The 19649-nt window shown below is 38.1% G+C and overlaps 1 long non-coding RNA gene across 2 annotated transcripts; it reads right to left on the bottom strand.

Moving 5' to 3' along the window:
- Positions 1-87: 87 nt before the first annotated feature.
- LOC147572076 (uncharacterized) lies at positions 88-18729 on the bottom strand. Of its 2 annotated transcripts, none has more exons than XR_015246839.1 (3): positions 12595-18729; positions 8973-10888; positions 88-792 (listed from the first exon to the last, which is right to left on the bottom strand). It is a non-coding gene; the product is annotated as an uncharacterized LOC147572076 (long non-coding RNA). The 2 variants fall into 2 exon arrangements; XR_015246840.1 differs by having other exon boundaries at positions 8973-9139.
- Positions 18730-19649: the final 920 nt, after the last annotated feature.

The following is a 19649-nucleotide window of genomic DNA, read 5'->3' as shown; positions in this document are numbered from 1 at the left end:
CAACCCTAATCTTCCCCTTCCCCCAAAGGAATATTAAAGAAAATTGACATCTCAACTAGGAAAAAAGAAACTAATTCCTCTTTAATATAAAGCTAATGTTTTTAATTATTAAGATAAAGTAGCATAAGATTACACTGAGTAACAGGTTTTGCAAATATAAGGGGATAAAAAGTAAAGCAAATTACATAAAGATTCTAATTTAAGGTACACTTGAAGGTCACATAGAATTATTCAGTTCTGTAGTTCGGACGCTTAGTACGTACCCCTGAATGCAGGCACCATGCTTGACATTGGGAAAAGCAAGATTAACAAGACACAGCTCCTGTTCCCAAACAACTCATGGTCTAGTAGAAGGAAGAGAAAGCAGAGTTGATACACATGTGAATGTAGAAAGGAATCTAGAGGACTTGCAGATTTCACCTTCTCTTCTGCCCTCAGTAGAACCTGGTCTCATCACTAAAGAAGTGTGACCAACAGGTGAAGAGATTTATTTTAAACAAATGGAGCAGAACTGATTCTTGGTTAATATCAAAACCTACACATTGTCAGATGATAAAATGTCAAAGCTGGAAATAACCTTAGAGATCTCATCCAGCATGTCTATTTGACAAAACGAGTCTACATACAGCCCCGTATCTGTGGCCATCAGAGCAGCTGCCCCCTAACCAGCAGACTTTGTCCAGAGTCTTGTCCTGGTCGTTGCTTTTTCAGGTGAGGTCTGGCCATGAGGAAAGACTGATCCATATCTCAGGTTCCAAATGACAAATAAATTTGTGCTTCCAGACACCAAAGCTGTCAAAGCAGAGAGAATTTTAAAAAGAATTACAAGATGGCCTGCTGCCACACTGTAATAATACTCCAATTAGAACAAAGTGCATGGTGGGTTTAGGAAGGAAAACAGAAAGAGTTATTAAAGTCAAATGTGACGCATCCAGCTAATTCAGCAGATAAAATCCACTCATTCCATTCTTTGTCCTCATGAGGATGAGTCAAAGGGCTTATCTCTGGACTTAACTGAAACAAACTGGTTAGGAAAATTCACACTGTGTTGACAACTGTTCACAGAGCAGACAGAGTATAGAAACTGACTTATTAATTGCTGATGTTAGTTATTTATTGCCTTCTTTCCTCTGCTTGTCACTTTGACTTAGAAAAGTAAGGAGGGGGAAGAAGGAGAAAGAAGAATAGAGCTGAGATTCCGTCTCTAAGAGAGAAGGGTAAAATGACATCAGCATGGTGGAGTACTTGTCTTCCTCTTCCTCTAACTTCTCTTTCTTCAAATACTCCTTTATTTAGGGCATCTTCCTCTCAGAAGTCCTTGATGTGGTGTGGGGAAGTTTTGTCTCCATCTTCCTAGAAATAGTCTATGTTCCTATATATGTGAGTATAGGGTGATCTCTTCTAGAAATAGGAAAACTGATTAGGACATTTCCCATTAAAATGTAAATGATTACTGTTTCTAATCTTCCCAATCCACCCAATATTTCCCTGTTCCTACAAAATTGATGAAACTTCAGGCATAAACACAGAGATATTTTTACTCACTATGGTTTTCTTTCTCTGCCCCCTCCCCCCAACCTGTAACAGTGGGACATAAATATCTCTAGACAGATACTCTGTATGCTACATACTAGCCAGTCTTGGCTTACTGCCCTCCATTTCAGTAAAATGCCCAACACTCATCTACCTTTGCCCCCACATATTCAAAACTTCTGTATTTTTCCAAGCCATGTGATTGCAAAAAATAGTTGTTATATTTTGTGCCTAGGACCCCTCCTCCTTGTGGTTACCCCATTTTGCTCTGTTGATCTATACCTCACTACACTGAGCTCTCATGTCTCAAATGCGTTTGAGTTCAATCCACAATCTAGGCCTACATTCTCTGGTCAGACAGACCATGTGGGAGAAAGACGGCTATAGCTCCCCTAGTGCAAAATTCCTAGGTTCTGCTCCTATAGCCATTGGAGTATGTTTAGGAATGTGCCCAGTCAGAACCAGTGAGGTACCATGAGACAACTACTGGGTGTCATGGAAAGAGAACTCCTAGGAACTCCAGGAAAGAGGCCCTCACTCATTCTCATGCAACTTTAACTTAAGTAGGCTGAGCTGCTGCTGTCTCTCTCTACCACAAGCGAAGACTCTGAGAATGGAACTAGAATAAACAAAGGTAAGGTTTAGAAAGATATAAACCAGGTGCTGGTGTTACCATGTAAGCTCCCATAGAAAACTCAACTGCACCCAAAGTCAGCGTTACTGCCAACATTTCAGTTTTGTGAGCAGTAAGTTAGCTCCTTCCTTATGCAGCTTAGATTTTCTATCACTTTTAATCAAAAGAACTGAAAGTAATTAGTACACTTAGGAATATCTGAAACAATAAATAAGGGATGCTACTTTTTTAAAAAAGGGGCAGAGAACCAGAAAGTCTTAAAAATCAAAAATAATATATCTTAAATAAAATTTTCAATAAAAGGTCTAGAAGTCAAAGTTGAGAAAATTCCACAGTGCAAACCAAAAACTAAGTAGTGAAAAATATGAGAAAAAGGTTGCAGAATGGAGAATCAATTGAGGAAGTCCAATATTAGTCAAATAGGAGTGGGGGTAGGAGAGAGACAATTAAAAGAAAAAAATTCATAGAGCTGAAAAGACAAAAGTCTACAGGATGAAATGCCATGCAAGATAAATAAAAAGGATTGACACCAAGGTATAGATCTATATATATACCAAGGTATACGTTATGCCAAGGTATATTCTCATACAACTGCAGAATTTTAAGGAGAAAGTAAGACCATAAAGCTTGTAGAGAGAAAAAACAGGTTCCCTACAAAAAAAAAAATGGGATTCAAAGTAATATTATAGTTCTCAACAGAGTGCCCAAATGATATAGTATCTTAAAAATTTGGAAGAAAAAAATGGTATGGATCTATAATTCTAGCCTACATAGTACCAGACATCCTAGTCAAGGAAAGAAGGTAAGAAAAAGATAAGGATTGGAAAGAAAAAAGATAAAACTGATTATCAGTCAACTCCTAGAAATAATGAGTTGAGCAAATTTCCCAGGTAAAAGATTAACTTATGAGTAGCATTATTCTACACTCACCAATTAGAAAATATAATTGAAACTAAGATACCGTTCTGAGCAGCAACAAAGCCAAGTGTGAAGAAAAATAAAAAATTTTATATATATGCAAGGACTCCTTGGACACACCTTTCTGGAAAAAACTTCTGTAGAATCTGAAAACAATGAAATTAACCCAGATTACTATGAAAAGAAATCCGATGATAACAGCTATGTGGCTAAAACAAGACATTAGAAGGTGTAAAGAAAAAATGTCTTCAAACAGAATGTTGGAATGGATTTTATTCAGCAAATCATATGAGTAAGAGCCTCAAAGAACTTACTGATATGGCAAAGAACCGTATATTTTTTTCTCTCAACAAAAACTTAAAAGTCAACTTTGGAATCCCTGAGAAAAATTTTAGAAACCTGCAAAAAAAAATCATGGGCCAAATAGGAAGCATCCTCTTTCAAGTGGCAAAGATTTGATTTGGTGGGTGTATGATTCTTTCTTTATTGGCCCAATTCTACTGGCTCTGTGTTAAATAATATTACATGTACCACTCACAAAAATTAACTCAAAATGGATTAAAGACTTAAATGTAAGATCTAAAATTATCATACTCCTAGAAGAAAACACAGGGGAACACCTGCTTGACATTGGTCTGGGCAATGACTTTTTTTGGATATGACATCAAAAGTACAAGCAACAAAAGCAAAAATAAACAAATGAGACTAAATCAAAGTAAAAAGCTTTTATGCAGCAAAAGGAGAAAGCAAAATGAAAAGGCAACCTATGGAATGGAAGAAAATATTTGCAAGCCATATATATGATAAGGGTTTCATATCCAAAATATATAAGGAACTCATACAACTCAATAGCAACAAAAATTAAAAATAAATCCTATTTAAAAGTGGGCAAAGGGGGCACCTGGCTGGCTCAGTTGGAAGAGCATGTGACTCTTGATCTCAGGGTTGTGAGATCAAGCCCCACACTGGGTGCAGAGATTACTTTAAAATAAATAAATAAATAAATAAATAAATAAATAAATAAATAAATAAATAACTTGAAATAAATAAATAAATAGATATTAAAAAGTGGGCAAAGGACTTGAAAAGACATTTTCCAAAGAAAATACACAAATGGCCAACAGGTACATTAAAAGGTGCTCAACATCACTAACCATCAGGGAAATCCAAATCAAAACCACAGTGAGATATTACCTCAAACCTGTTAGGATGGCTGTTATCAAAATCATGAAAATAATAAGTACTGGTGAGGATGCTGAGAAAAGGGAACACTGACACACTGTTAGTGGGAATGTAAATTGGTACAGTCGCTATGGAAAATAGTATGGACGTTCCTCAGAAACTTAAAAATAGAAATACCATATGATCCAGCAATTCCCCTCTTGGGTATGTATTCAGAGGAAATGAAATCACTATCTTGAAGAGATATGCTGAAGAGATATCCCCATGTTCGTTGCAGCATTATTCACAATAGCCAAGACATGGAAACAACCTGAGTGTGCACTGTTGGATGAATGGATAAATAAAACGTGGTGTAATGCTTCTTGGCCTTTTGGCTAAGATCAAGTGAAGAAAATGTGGTGTATATATGCAATGGTATGTTATTCAGCCATGAAAAGGAAGGAAATCCTGCCATTTGTGACAACATGAATGGACCTTCAGGGCATTATGCTATGTGACAAAAGTCAGACAAATACTATATGATCTCACTTATATATGAAATCTTAAAAAACTGAACTGTAAAGTCAAAAACTGAACTTGTAAAGTCAAATGGTGGTTACCAGGACCACGGGTTAGTGGGGGATATGGATGAATGTGGTCAAATGGCACAAATTTCCAGTTGTATGATGTATAAATTCTGGAGCTATAATATACAACATGGTGACTATAGCTAACAACGCTGTTTTGAATACTTGAAAGTTGCTAGGGAGTAAATCTTAAAAGCTCTTACTACAAAAAAAAAAAAAAAAGGTAATTATGTGAGGTGATGGATGTGTTAACAAACCTTACTGTGGTGAGGGCGCCTGGGTGGCTCAGTTGGTTAGGTGTCTGACTTTGGCTCAGGTCATGATTGCACCATTTGTGAGTTTGAGCCCTGCATCAGGCTCTCTGCTGACAGCTCAGAGCCTAGAGCCTACTTCAGATTTTGTGCCTCCCTCTCTCTCTTCCCCTCCCTCACTTGCACTCTGTCTTTCTCTCAAAAAATAAAATAAACATTAAAAAAAAACTTTATTGTGGTAATCATTTATATATATAAAATTATCATATTGTACTCCTTAAACTTACACAATATTGTATGTCAATTATTATCTCAATAAAAACTGGAAAAAATAATAAAAAATAAAATGAAGCCTAAAATAATTATATTACAGGGGCATCTGGGTGTTAGTTAAGTGTCTGACTCTTGGTTTCATCTCACAGCTTCAGGGGTTTGAACCCCACATCAGGCTCTGTGCTAGCAGCCTGCACAGAGCCTGTTCGGGATTCTCTCTCTCTGCCTCTCCCCCACTCGTGCTGTCTCTGTCTCTCTCAAAATAAATAAATAAACTTAAAAAAATTAATAATAATTATATTACATGATTTATAATAAGATTATATATTCATATTTCATAACTATAATAATTTACATCCTATTTTTATTTCTAATTTTAGAACTGACACAAAGCATGAATGATTACATTTTGTGATCATAGTTAAAAACCAATGTAAATATAATAAACCATGTAATGAATTAATGACAAAAGTAGTGAAATAGATGACAGAATTTGGAAGATAAATGAAGGGGTTAGGAAAAGGGTGAAGGTTACTCTGAAAGGGAAAATGACATCATCCTACCTACAAGGTATGTATCATCAGTTACCTATTGCTACATAAGAAACATTCCCCCCAAATTTAGTGGCCTAAAGGCCAATACACATTTCTTATCTCATAGAATGTCTATGGGCAAATTAGTTGAGGGGTTCTGACTTAGGTTTCTCATGAGGTTGTGGTCAAGAAGTTGGCTTCAAGCTGCAGTCATCTAAAGGCTTGACTAAGGCTGGATGATCTGCTTTCAAGATGGCTCATTCACATGGCTGGCAAATTTGGTGCTGACTTTTGTCAGGAAGTCTCAGTTCTCTGCCACATGCACTTCTACTTAAGGCTGCTTGCATGTCCTCATGACAGGACAACTGACTTCCCCCAGAGCAAATGATCAAAAAGACAGTAAGGCAGAAGTTGCAACATCTACGCTGACCCAATCTTGGGAGTCACACACCATTTTTTGGCAGTGGTTACACAGATCAACCCTATTCAATGTCAGAAAGTCCATGAATACAAGGAGGTGAGAATCACTAGGAGCAAGGAATGGCTGGTTCCATAGGGTATTAATGGATACTTTCTGACTAAGGTTGTTGGAATAAAGAATAGATGTTTAAGCATATTATTTAAAGTTCTAAAAGTAACCACCTCCAAAAGAACACAAAATCATATAACTAAGAAACTCAAGGGAAGAGGTGGGAATGGGGAGAAGGGGGGAGTCATCTTCCCCATGAGGACATTGATTAACATAGCCTAAAGTTGATACATCAAGAAACAGAGAAGAGGTGCCTGGGTGATTCAGTCAGTTGAGCCACTCAGACCCTTGATTTCAGCTCAGGTAATGATCCCACACTTCGTGGGATTGCTGAGCTCTGTGCTGACAGCATGGAGCCTGCTTGAGATTCTCTCTCTCCTTTTCTCTCTCTGCCCCTTGCCTGCTTATGCGCACTCTCTCTCTTTCAAAAATAAATAAATAAACACTTTTAAAAATGGAGATATATGAATATTATTTACTCTGGTGATAGCCACCCTTAGAATGAAAAATAGGGGCATGTGGGTGGCTCAGTTGGTTGGGTGTCTGACTTCAGCCCAGGTGGTGATCTCACAGTTCGTGAGTTGGAGCCCTGTGTCAGGCTCTGTGCTGACAGCTCAGAGCCTGGAGCCTGATTCAGATTCTGTGTCTCCCTCCCTCTCTGCCCTTCCCCCGTTTGCATACTCTCTCTCAGAATAAATAAATAAACATTAAAAAAAAAAAAAGCATTAAAAATAGAACAGTTAAGAAGCGACTGCCTCAAAAAAGTGATACTAAGAATAGCATGGGAGATTTTTTTTTTAAACGGTATTATGATACCAATCTATTTCTTAAAACTATGTGTATGTTTATTTAATAATAATGACTTAAAAAGTATAATTTTATCTTCAGGACGTAAGCATGTTTTTTCTATAGTACACATGCTAGGATTAACCCAGAAACAGTATGCTGAAGTCCAAGAATCTGTTAAAATACTTCCCCTACCCCATAGCTAAATGGTCACACTGACATATGCTTAATACAGCTTTTAATGCTGTTAAATAAAACACTGTGCAAACAGTAAACTTGTTTGGACTTTTTTATGCTCTAGGGTAAAACAACTCTTACAACGATTTGTTTCAGAAATTAAGAATTTGCTTACTTCCCCCAAATGCACACTCACTTTCTTTAAGAAATGTCCTTTTTCATGCTTTGCAAGTCCTAAAATGCAGTTGAAAATAAAAACTTTTAGTGAAAGATTATATTCTTAAACTTGTGGTGCTAGGGGCTATTGACCATTTTAGGACCCGAATAAGAAATAGAAACTAGTTTATTGCGGAAAACCAATGAAAGTATATCACCCAATAGAAATTTCTCTGTCAAACATATCTTTAACTAAAATTAACCTGGTGAGGGGCGCCTGGGTGGCTCAGTCGATTAAGTGTCCAACTTCAGCTCAGGTCATGATCTCACGGTCTGTGAGTTCGAGCCTCCCATTGGGCTCTGTGCCAGCAGCTCAGAGCCTGGAGCCTGGTTCGGATTCTGTCTCCCCCTCTCTGCCCCTTCCCCACTCACACTCTGTATCTCTCTCTCTCAAAAATAAAATAAAAACATTTAATAAAATAAAAATAAAATAATTAAATTAACCTGGTGAGTTGATTTCTTGGGTGGGAGAAGAGTGGATGGGATGATAGAGCAGCCAGCTTACTGGACCTCACCCCAGAGAGAACAGCCCAGCACTGACATGTAGGTATAACAGGGAAGCAGTTGCTTCCAAAATTTAGGATGGGAAAGTAGACACCTGGGAAATATTTTCCATACAATATTTGACCCAATGTGGACAGTAGGAATTACCCAAGCTGCCACAAAGTGTCAGACAAAACAGAAGAAAACTGAGTTAGCCTAACAAGTCTGTGAGGGCCCTAGGATCAATCTGGCATTAAGTCCCAAACAGAGTTAACCATCTAGAGAATGGTTGCTTTTACTCAGGCTTCTTTATGGATTGTAAGCCTGTCACATTCCACTCGTTTCATGAGCATCATCTACAAGCCGCACTAAAAATTAATTAGCAAAACAGATTCATCACTGCGATTATAGGACACAGAGAGTCTAGAGTCGGGAATGTAATGTTTGCCATAGAGCTTTCTGGCTAGAAAGGCCAGAAAGACAGGAGTGCCTGACCATAATGGGATGATTAATCAAAGTTGCCTGAGCAACTCTTCCATGGTAAGCCCACAGTAAAAGAGGAAGAGCTGCAAGGCATAGTCACAGTAAAGCACAGCTCCAAACAACGTGATAAAACTGTAGAAACAAGGGTAGAGAGGCCAATCTGATACATCAATCAGAAATGGAGCAGCTAATTTTAAACACATGAAAATTTTATAGGCTAAGAGCTTCAACGGCAGACATTGACAGGGCCTAAAAATCTCACATGTTATTCCAAACTAAAGGACACTGTTAGACACAAATTGAGGCAGCTGCCAGTGATCACTCAGGGTCACGTCTGCTCTCCACGGCTCTCTTAACAGCTCTGGCCTCCCGCTGGCCCCAGAGGTAACACGGAGCTGGCTTACTCACGTAGTTCCTCTCCCACCCTGGCCGTGATGCTGGTCCAGGGTTGGACACTGGCCAAACCTGTAGCTGGGATGCAGACTCCATATTGCCTCTCAGAGTGGCAAGGGGAGGATTCTGGAGTGGCTTGAGCTTTGTTCCCTGCCATTCAGGGAAAGGGCTTCTGCGGCAGTCTGCAGAGGCAAAAATGAAGTCAGTGTGTGCACAGGTTCCAATGGCATTCAAATCCCCAGATGCAGCCGGACCTGCAGCTGACTCTATATGAACCGATGCATTCTTTTAGCTTTAACTAAAGTTGGGTTTTTGTCGCTTGAAAGAGGCTTACTGTCTATCATATGTGTAAAATAGTTTATTGAAGAAACACAGCTCTTAAGGGGAATAAATGTAAAACAATTTTTTTTAAGTATCGCCTGAAGCTATACTACTTTTAGTCTCTCTCTCTCTCTCTCATCTTTTAAAGACATGCACAAATTAAATTCCTTTCAGTTTTTATGGGAGTCAGCAAACTTTTTCTGAAAAGAACCAGATAGTAAATATTTTAGGCCTTGTGGGTCACATGTGATCTCTGTTACATATTCTTGTTTATTTTGCAATCCTTTAGAAAAATGTCAAAACCATGGACTGGAGTTGGATTTGACCCATGGATTATTAAAACAGTTCAGCTTTGAGCTTCAATCTCATTTTGGGAGAGGCACGTGCCTGCCGAGTGTGCTGGACGGCCAGTATGTGTGCTCTGACACTGAGCAAATTCTGAAGCTACTCACATAGACAATTAAGTAAGTCGAGGTAGTCCAGCATGACTACCAAAGCCAGGACCAGGGTGAGGAAAGCAAGGTGCCCAGGACACAAAAGTTAAGGGGGTTCTCGTGCTTAGGTGCTAATCCTGCATTTGTACAAACCTAGCACTGAGTGCTTCCCTAAATTTTGCACCATGATGCCATCCCTTGCCTCATCCTTCTCCCGCCCAGACTACCACCATCTAACTGCTCAGTCTTAAGAAGAGGGGAACTGGCTGGCTTGCTCTTTTCTACATTTGTGGTTTGCTCACAAAGCACTGGGCTCTTGGCCCTGGCTTCTCCTGGAGCATAATCCACTCTATATATTCATATTATCTCAGTCCATCAATCACCCCTACCCCGAATGGGACCTGGGGGCAAAGGGAAACCAGCCAATATGCTGAGACTCATGCTTTTACTGTGTGGTGAGTAACATATGCCATTTTTTTGACCCAGGAGTCTAATGTCTTCTGCCATCAGACACGGAGGCTAACCTGTTAACTTGCAAGGTAAAATCAGACCCTCCATAGTTCTTAACATTCATATCTGATGCAAAACCCCATTTTTGCATCCCTACCCCTAAATCCATCTCAATCATGGGCTGGATGGCAACTCCAGAACTTGTAACAGTATCGTCTGTCTTTGTGATACTTTCTCCCTTTCCTTCTTTAAGTCTGGTGCTGGAAGCAAGGAGGAAGAATGAGGGCGATAGAAATGTGCAACTGCTTGCCTGGTGGTGGTGATAGAAAGGGTCCCTCATTTCTATTGACTGGACTTGGTTCTGTCTCATGCTGGTGGTCTTCTTGGGCTACTGTCAGCTTCACCTCAGCCCCTTAAGGGAGGAGGAGCTTGTCCCTTTGACCCATATGTGATAAATGTCCTCAAAGCCCCTCTTGAGGTGTGTTGTCTTCTCATTTGACCTAGGTAATTGTACAGTTCCTGTCCTTCCTTTAACTTCCAAGTTCCTTCTCAAGGAGCCCAAAGAATCTCTAGAGAACTCTTCCATAGCCTGAGGGCTGTGCAAACCTAGAGCAGGGTGGCGGCTCCAACCCTCTTCTATGTAGGCACTCGCTCCACATCCACATCAAGGTCCTTTCATACTCTGCTGACACAGGCTTCTCTTGCTGACCTCTTGCCTTCAGAGACCTGTAGACAGAAGCAGATAGTAGTTTCTACGTACACAGACTGCCCCAAATTCTATGGGATGTATTTCCTGCTCTCTCTAGGCTTTGTTCATGCTCCACTGAAGTGATAATAACAGAAGGACCTGTTAGGACTTTTGGTTTCAGACTGATTGTCTTGAAGCCACTCCCCAGGTTTGGAAGAAACCACCAGAAGGAGAGGAAGAAGTCCTCTGCTACACTGTTTCCCCTTAAGGTCAAAATTTCACTCCCCCTTCCTCAGACTTCTTTTTACATAAACTTGTGGGTGAAGGAAGTGGTTAATACAATAAATCCAGAATTTGGCAGTGTTGGACAGTAGAATATGGGAGAATTTAGTACCCTTTGTTCTCAGCTTTGGGCCTTGCCAGCAATTCTTGAATAACAGGAAAATTCCTATTGAATATCACACCCACATTAATGGACATGATTAAAGACATGGGTCTTTTTAAAGCAATCTCTACACCCAACATGGGGCTGGAACTTACAACCCCAAGATGGAGTCACATGCTCTACTGACTGAGCCAGCCAGGCACCCCCTAGGATATGGATCTTTTAAACACACTGGAAACGATCATATGTGACAACTTTGCAACATTGTTAGGTTCCATTCTAAAATAAATCCCACAATGGGAAACTTTGTACTATTTTCATAGGCTTTAGTATATATGATGATAGCACAAACAAAAGCTGGTCTCAAATTTAAGGCAAACTTTTTTTCAAGAGAAATTTATAATACATTCAAACATATTAAACAGAAAAGACAACTTCAGAAATTGGGAAAACAAAAAATTACTAGAATTATAAAACTGTTTTCTGACTTAATAGAGTGCTTATAGTTACTTCAGTATTCAAATTACTTTATTGTCCTGTGCATCAAAGGTGATACTACCAAAAATATCATTTTGTGTAGTTTTAGGGTTGGCCTCAGAAGGGTCCAGATTGTTATAGCAGTGGTTCTTAAATTTCAACCTGCATGCATCAGAGTCCCCTGGTGGGCTTATTAAAACCCTAATTGCTGGACCCTAGCTAGCCCATTTCTGACCCAGTAGCTCCTGTTGGGTGGTGTCAGCATCTGCATTGCTAACAAGTCTCCAGTGATGTCAATATTGCTGGTCTGGGAATCAAACTTAAAGAACCACTGCCTAGCGCATCATTTTCTAGCTCAGGACAGCCCAGGGGCCCAATCCGTCCTTTCTTTATACAGTTTTATTATAACACAGACACACTCATTTGTCTACAGATTGTCTATGGCTGCTTTGTTGATACAATTACAGAGCTGTGTAGCTGCAACAAACTTTATGGCCTGCAAAGCCTTTTTTTGGTCCCTTGCAGAATATTCACTCTTGAATTTGGTCCTTTATAGGAAAAGTTTGCTGATCTCTGGTCTAGAGTATCATCTACGCGTGCATAGCCAACTCTGCCACGTAGCCTCCTGGATTGGGCAAAGGATTATAGAGGATAACCATACAAGGCTGCTGCCATGACTAGGGCTTATTTCATTAATTATACAATTTGATTAAATTGTACAATAGCCTTGACTTTGTATGGGTCACTTGTAGCTATCTACAAACTTTAAAATATTTGCTCAAAACCTTGCTTTCTATTCAGGTCATTATTTTAATTCCTTTAATGAAAAAAAAAATGTAATGTCTCCATACACCTTGGAGGATAAAAAACTGTTGCAATTACCTATGTTATCCAGTAACAGAGGGACACTGGAAGGATGCAACATGTACTATAGCGGAGTTTACTTCTCATACAGAGATGTACATACTAGGAAAAAAAACATCATAAAGTCAAAATTATGCTTGGAAATCTAAGTCACCTTTAAAATACAGTATACAACATTTACAGACCATGTTGGAGGCAGACTCTCAATATGTCCAACACAGCCAATTTTTCCTTCAGCATTCAAACAGATGGCTCATTCTTTGGGTGAGCACCAGATGAAGTAGTTGGCTTGTATTTGAGGCCATCTTGTATAAAAAAACTTATCTTTAAACACTAGAATCACACCCTGCACAGTGAGAAGCTCACGCTGTAAGGCAGAGAATCTATGACCAATTGAGGGAGCTATAGATTAACATCTCCCTTTTAACACTCAGTCTAGGGGAATACTCGAGAGAAATGGTAGGCGGAAGTGACTGCATGACTTAAATTCTCATTATTCTCTATTATTCCTCTCTGGCCCAGCACTCCAGTTGGAGTCATAAAATTTGAATGTATGGGACTCCCCTATGTTCATGAAGATTCTGGTAATGAAATAAAGGTGTTGAAATGGTGGCTCATATCCCACTCCTGGTACCAATTTCTGTTATTGATCGGCTCAGAATAAGAAACATCCTAGGTAAACTTAAAGGAGAAAGATTTAAGATATATCAGCATCAATAATGGCACTAGTAGTTTGATATTTTTATCTCTGTTTATGTCAGGGCTTGTTAGCTCCAAAAAATCCAAGCTGAAAGTTGACTGGGTCATTTCATCACCACCCATCATCTCTGACCCCCGAAGAGTCATGGCCATGGCTGAGTCAAAACCATGGCAAAATGAAAAAAAAAAAAAAAAAAAAAAAGAAAAGAAAAGAAAAAGAAAAAGAAAAAACCATGGCAAAATGAAAACACTCCTATTCCACACAGACAAAGCTGCCTTGGGCTACTTTCCTCTGACAAAGGCAACTTACAGGCTGTCACTTTAAGGCTCCATCCTTATTTAGTACAAATACCAAATACCAAGCACTTCCAAATGATCACAAAGATTATTTGAAGGCATTATTCATTTTTCATTGTAAGTTCACATGAAGTTGTTTTTAGAAAGACAATAAATCCTTGGTTAAAAATTTTTTAAAGATTCTTAAGTCCAAGTTTACTTACATTCCAAATAAAATTAAAATGCTACCTAAGCTGAGCCTCACACAAATCACGTGAAGATAGATATTAACCTTATTTTGCATATGAGAAACTGAAGAGCACAGTTAAGTCACACAGGTTTTAAGCTAGAGCTGGACCCTAAACCGAGATCTCCTGGTACTCTAAGAAGCTGAATTAGTAGGTTTCTTGATAGGTAAGTCAACAGCTAATGTTGGTGTAATCATAATGGGAACATGAAAAGAATATAAATTAATTACTTTACAATTATTTTAACTGTTGGATGTGTAAGTCCAAAATAGGATAAGGTAAAACAGTCTGTGACTGGAGCAGCCTCCAGCCTCAGGAAATGTAAATTTTACAGTTTCAACAATTCATATTACAGGGCTAGTGAAAATGAGGAATGCCATCTCTACCTTGCTAAAATAGGATAACGAAAGTTTAAAAGGTTCTTGTACCTAGTAACACTACCTTTCCCTTAGCATATTATTCATCTATGGTCAAGTGAACCAACTGAATTGTACCCTTTTCTTGTTTTTGTATAAAAAATCAGAAATAAAGTTTAAGGCAACTTGGGTTCATTAGAAAAATGGATGGCTTAAAATTTTCAAAATTAATGTAAAGAATTCAGTATACTTACTCATAAGTCATTATTCATTTGATTCAGTTTAATAAAACGTAATTGTTTCTTAAATTTAGTGCTTATGGGTGGAGATTGTTTAGACTGACCAATCCATCTTCCATTAGAACATCTGTCAATGATTAAAGAAACATCTCCCCATTAATGATGTAGGACTTCATTATTTTCTAATAGCTACCAGAATTTTGCTTTGAAAGTTAATGAACATATAACATAAAAAATCTTCTGTCCCAATTTGTTTTAAAATCTGAGCCCACTACTGATTCACACACAAAAAACTTGTGAAATATCTGATCTAAATTTACATATTTTATTAGTCGGCAAAATTATGGTACCATTGCTTGTATGCATTCAATATATTTATTATCTGTGTTTCTCTACTTGCAGTTTGGACAGAACAACTGTCAACATTTGGGACTGTCCTGAGCACTGGAGGACATGTAGCATCTTTGGCTCCAGTACACTAAGTGCCAATAGTTCGCTGCATTTCTATAACCAAAGCAGTGTGTGGGCACAATCCATGAATGTGTCCCCAGATGCTGTGAAAACACTACCTACCACTCCCTTCATCCCTTTCGAGAACCACTGTGACAGACATTATAGTAGACATGGACAAATCTGGCAAAGAGCCAGTTCTTTGGAAAAGGTCTTTAGGAGACTAGATAGGTTCAATGCAAGCTTTAGCTTACTTTTGACTTGCTGACTTATTATTTATTGAGCTGCATTTCATTCTCGAATAATACATCCATATGATATTATGAATAATGAACACTGTTTATTCTAGTAGATACTTGTGTTCATCTAAGCCAAAGAAGGGTTCTGAGTCAGAACTCTAAACTCAGGAATTGTACCCCTCTCTTCCTATCGTGGCTGCTACCTACCCCTAAAGCACCACATAGGATTTGGTCCTCTTTTTAACCCGAAAGAATAAAATACAATGGAAAATCAGGTTATCTCTATTTATAAATTTCACATATCATCCAAGATTTTTCTTTAAAGCAATTCAGATTTATTAATATTATTGATTTTATAGAGCACATTTATGTATCAATTTCAGACTTACTTTTGTTATGCCTGTACATATCACAAAGATATTACACTACAGAGCCTTTGCACAATTATGTATATGAACTCCAAACCAGAAAGCCTTAACTGAATTAAGACCGCATGGAGGCAACTTTATTACGACACATGTGAATCTGAAATCTAAAAAGTGGGTACAGAATCAATCTGCTTTCACACTTTTTCTTCAAAAATTCATCTGCCAAAAAAAAAGGGAAGGGAGGCAAAATTTCATTAAAAAATTTTCAAGTCTTCAAATCGAAACCACTCCTTAGCACACAGCCATAGAATCTGTTTTATATAAGCTTGTATCGAAAATAATCCAAAATATCCATTACATTTGTGTATTTGTTACAAATTGCCATGTACATTATAGATCCCTGTGTCTACATATGCACATAAACTGGCTATATTTACTGTAATAATGAGATTGCCTCTATAGAGTAAATGATACAATAAATGTTCAACTATTTTGAATGGTTGCTATTTCTATTTTATGTTCAGTGATATGTCTTCATTGTTTTGAAAATGTAGACAACTGAAATTAAGTTGTCAATACCATTCTTCTACAGTAAGCACTAATAGGTGTGTTATACATGAATACATCCTATGCATTTCTTTGAATCAGGGGAAGAAAAATAATAGCTATAACTTGCTAAAAAAAAAAAAAAAAGTCATAAAATACCTGCCATTCTTGCTTCTAGTTTTTGATTAATATTTTTAATTTGGAGAATTTAGAAATATATAGGAAATGTGTGATACCCATTAACCAAGACCCATAGACGAACATAATCCCATGTCTATATAATAATTGGAGTTGTAATTTATAACAGATACCAAATACAATGCAAGCTTGTTACAAGTATCAAAATCTTCCTCATCCTAAAACATTTATGTTTTGAATAGTTGCTAGCTGTAAAATTTTTATATCCATTGTAAGTATTCATTTGTTTAAATTTAAGCTTTCTGTCCATCAGTGCCTTGAGAAATTTTTAAACTATATTCTTGACTTTTTAATATCGTTTTACTTTGATCATGGTCTAGATTGTAGATATCTGGAAAATCCAAACATTTTGGGGTATATGTGTTATTGAAATATTTCAGAACAGGTGATACTATTTGGAGCTAAAATAAATAAAATTTCAAGGTTAAGAAACTCCAAATCTATAAAGAATATTTGCCATCAAATAGGTGGCATGATGCTTGATGCTATTTAGGGAGGCCGGAGCACCCCGACAATTAAAACAGGAAACACACGAGACATAAGTGCAAGGGGAAAACGAGCACACTAAAAAACATAAAAAGCCACGTAACTAGTAAAACAGCAAAGATATTCAACTAACAACTAAAATTTTTGTATGTAAGCTTTCACTGTCGATTTCAGTGTGTGCAGTTTCTGAAACCAAATGGAGAAAGAGGGCTTTCCTAAACTGAGCAAAAGCTTAAGATAACAGCTCTCACAAGTTCTTCAGATCTTAAAAGTACAAGAATGAAGTCCTGATTGTCAGCCTTGAGTGCATATTAGCATTACTACAAAGTTGTTTAAACAAACAAACAAACAACTCCCCTCCCCCAAATAAATCCCCACCCAAGCCCTTGCCCTATCCCCAGAGACTCTGGTTCAAGTGTTTGGAGTGGGGACACAAACAACGCTATTTATTACAAGCATGCAGGTGATCCTAATGTACCGACAGGGCTCAGACCCACTGAACTAGAGCAAAAATCAAATGAAAGGATGAGAGAAAGCTGATGGTGATCTTGGAGTCTGATCATCTGTCATGGAAATAAACTCATCCACGACAATACAAAAAATACAAGTGACTAGATTAATAAGACTGAGCACATTCTCATTCCGATTTAATTTTAAATAGACAAGAGAAAATCATTCCCCCTGCCTTTTTAATCCACGAGGAACGTAAGAAGAGTAATAGAAGAAATGTCGTAATGGGTCAGTCCAGTAAGCTTCATTCAGCTGTACAGAAGGACCCAGAGGGGTTCATCTATCAAAGGCCAGTCCTTCCACCCCTACTCTGGATTCTACTTGCTTCTGAACCTATTCTACATTGAATGCTCTCTCTTCCATATCTCATCTCTCTCTCTTGAATCCACCCCACTAATATTTAAACATTTTAGACTCTCCTGTCTTAAACACACGTGATGGATCCCTGACATCCTTGCCCATGAATGCATCAGCACAGCTCCTCAAAGCAGCTGCTAACAGTCCTGGGCATCCCCTCTCATAATGAAATCACCAAGTTCTTTGATACTGCCTTAAAAAGTCTCTCAAACAGGTCACCTCTCTCCATGCCTACTGCCACTTACCCAATTCCAAGCCACCATTGCCCCTGTCCTGCAAGTATGGAAATAGCCTTGTAATCTGGCATTCTTAGATTCACTTTTCTCCTCCCAGGTCCCTTCTCCACATTGTAGCCGAAGTAAGCTCACTTTGGCAAATTACCAAACCCACGCTTCAGTTTCGTCAAATGTAACGTCCTTCCCCCCCACCCCCAGACTTTATAAGATTATTGTAAAGATCAAATGAATACTAGACAAAAGCAGTTGGCAACTGCAAGCCATAAATGGTAGCTATTATATTTATGAATGTACAAATACTTAATAGCAACTAAACTACTTACATCAGGATATGAAATATAATATTCAGGGACTAAAGCAAAAGGCCTACAGAGTCTTGTTTAATCTTGCCCCCACCAACATTCCAGGCTCATCTTAGACTCCACACACCAGCCTCGTAAAGTTGTTTCCTTTGTCTGGAATGCTTTCCTTGCCCCACTTGGCCAACTAACTCCTGCTCATCATTCAAGTTCTGACTTAAACCTAATTTCTCCAAGAAACCTACCCTGATTCCCCCACCTCCCTTCCCCACGAGTATCAGGTCTCCCAAACCTTCTGTACTACTTCCTGATACATCACATTTGTCATTATCTGTTCCATGTCCTTCCTTCCCACTAGCCTGTGTGCCTCATGAAGGATTATGTCTGTAATCCTTCTAACAAGCACCGTGACTGGGAGAATATAGGTTTTCAAATACTTAGTAACGGACTGTAATGACATAACTGGAAAACACCCGCAAGTGCTACAAGCTGTGGCTTCCTTCAGCAGGAGTGGGTGATTGCTGGCATTCACTTTGTCTCCTGAGCCTCACCAACCAGAAATACTACACCATGAAGAGTAAGGAACATGCCTTCATTTTTTTATTTCTAACATAACTTTTTGAATGTAAAAGTTAGATGTCTAACGTAACTTCTGTGGAGGTTAACAACAGCTCCTTGGCCTATTTTGCTATTACAATATTAGGAAATCATATACTGAAGAAAAAACACTGATCTGCTTTCCTATCCTGGATTATTACTAATAGCTTGGTGATCAGGGTCTTAATTTGGAATACATTTTAACTCATTACTTTACACCAGTTCACACTTGTTACTTAGTATCCAGTCACAGGGTGAGAAGATTCCCATAGACTGTCATCTCTAAGAATTTTACTACATATTGCTTCTACAAGAAGTTAGTAAGACTAGTAGTCCCTGTGTCAAGCACTATAAATATCTTCCCATGTGTCTTTAAACATTGCTTTTTGTGCTTAAGCTAGTTTTCTACTGAATTTAACTTAAACTAGTTCTCCTATCTCAGTGGGACCAGAAACACTTGGTTTTGTTCCCACTAGACACACCTTGCTTTAATGCTACGGGTCACATGAATCTAATTTTCAAAAAACAGATTTTTGTTGCCTGGAGGAACGTGATAAATTAAAAAAATAAAATCAAAACTAAAAGTGTAGATGCCTATGCAAATAGCTTGTTTTACAAACTTATTTATGTTTTTACATACAAATTTTCTTAAAACACTATACTTTTCCTCTGATGTTCTGCACTGAGAGGTAATGATTCCTTTTTCCTTTGAAGTTTCTCTCTTAAAACTGAGTCCTGATTTCTGGCTCAACACTTTCACAGGATGCCTTAGGGTTTTCATCTACATTTGCTCTAACCCTATTATTTTATTCACTGGTAAGGTCGGTATGGCTGATTTTCCACGTATTTCCTCCCTTCTTCCATCTTCATTCATTTCATGCTATCATTTTTAACTCATTCGATGGTACTTTCTTACCGATCGGTCTTCTAATTCACTTATCTTAAGCTAAAATTCCCCTTTTTTTCTTA

Source organism: Puma concolor, chromosome F2, assembly GCF_028749965.1.
Source record: "Puma concolor isolate L17-30 chromosome F2, mPumCon1.1.hap2, whole genome shotgun sequence".
Taxonomy (NCBI): Eukaryota; Metazoa; Chordata; class Mammalia; order Carnivora; family Felidae; genus Puma; species Puma concolor.
Note: the sequence above shows the minus strand (reverse complement) of the source record. Positions and strands in the feature narration are given on the sequence as shown.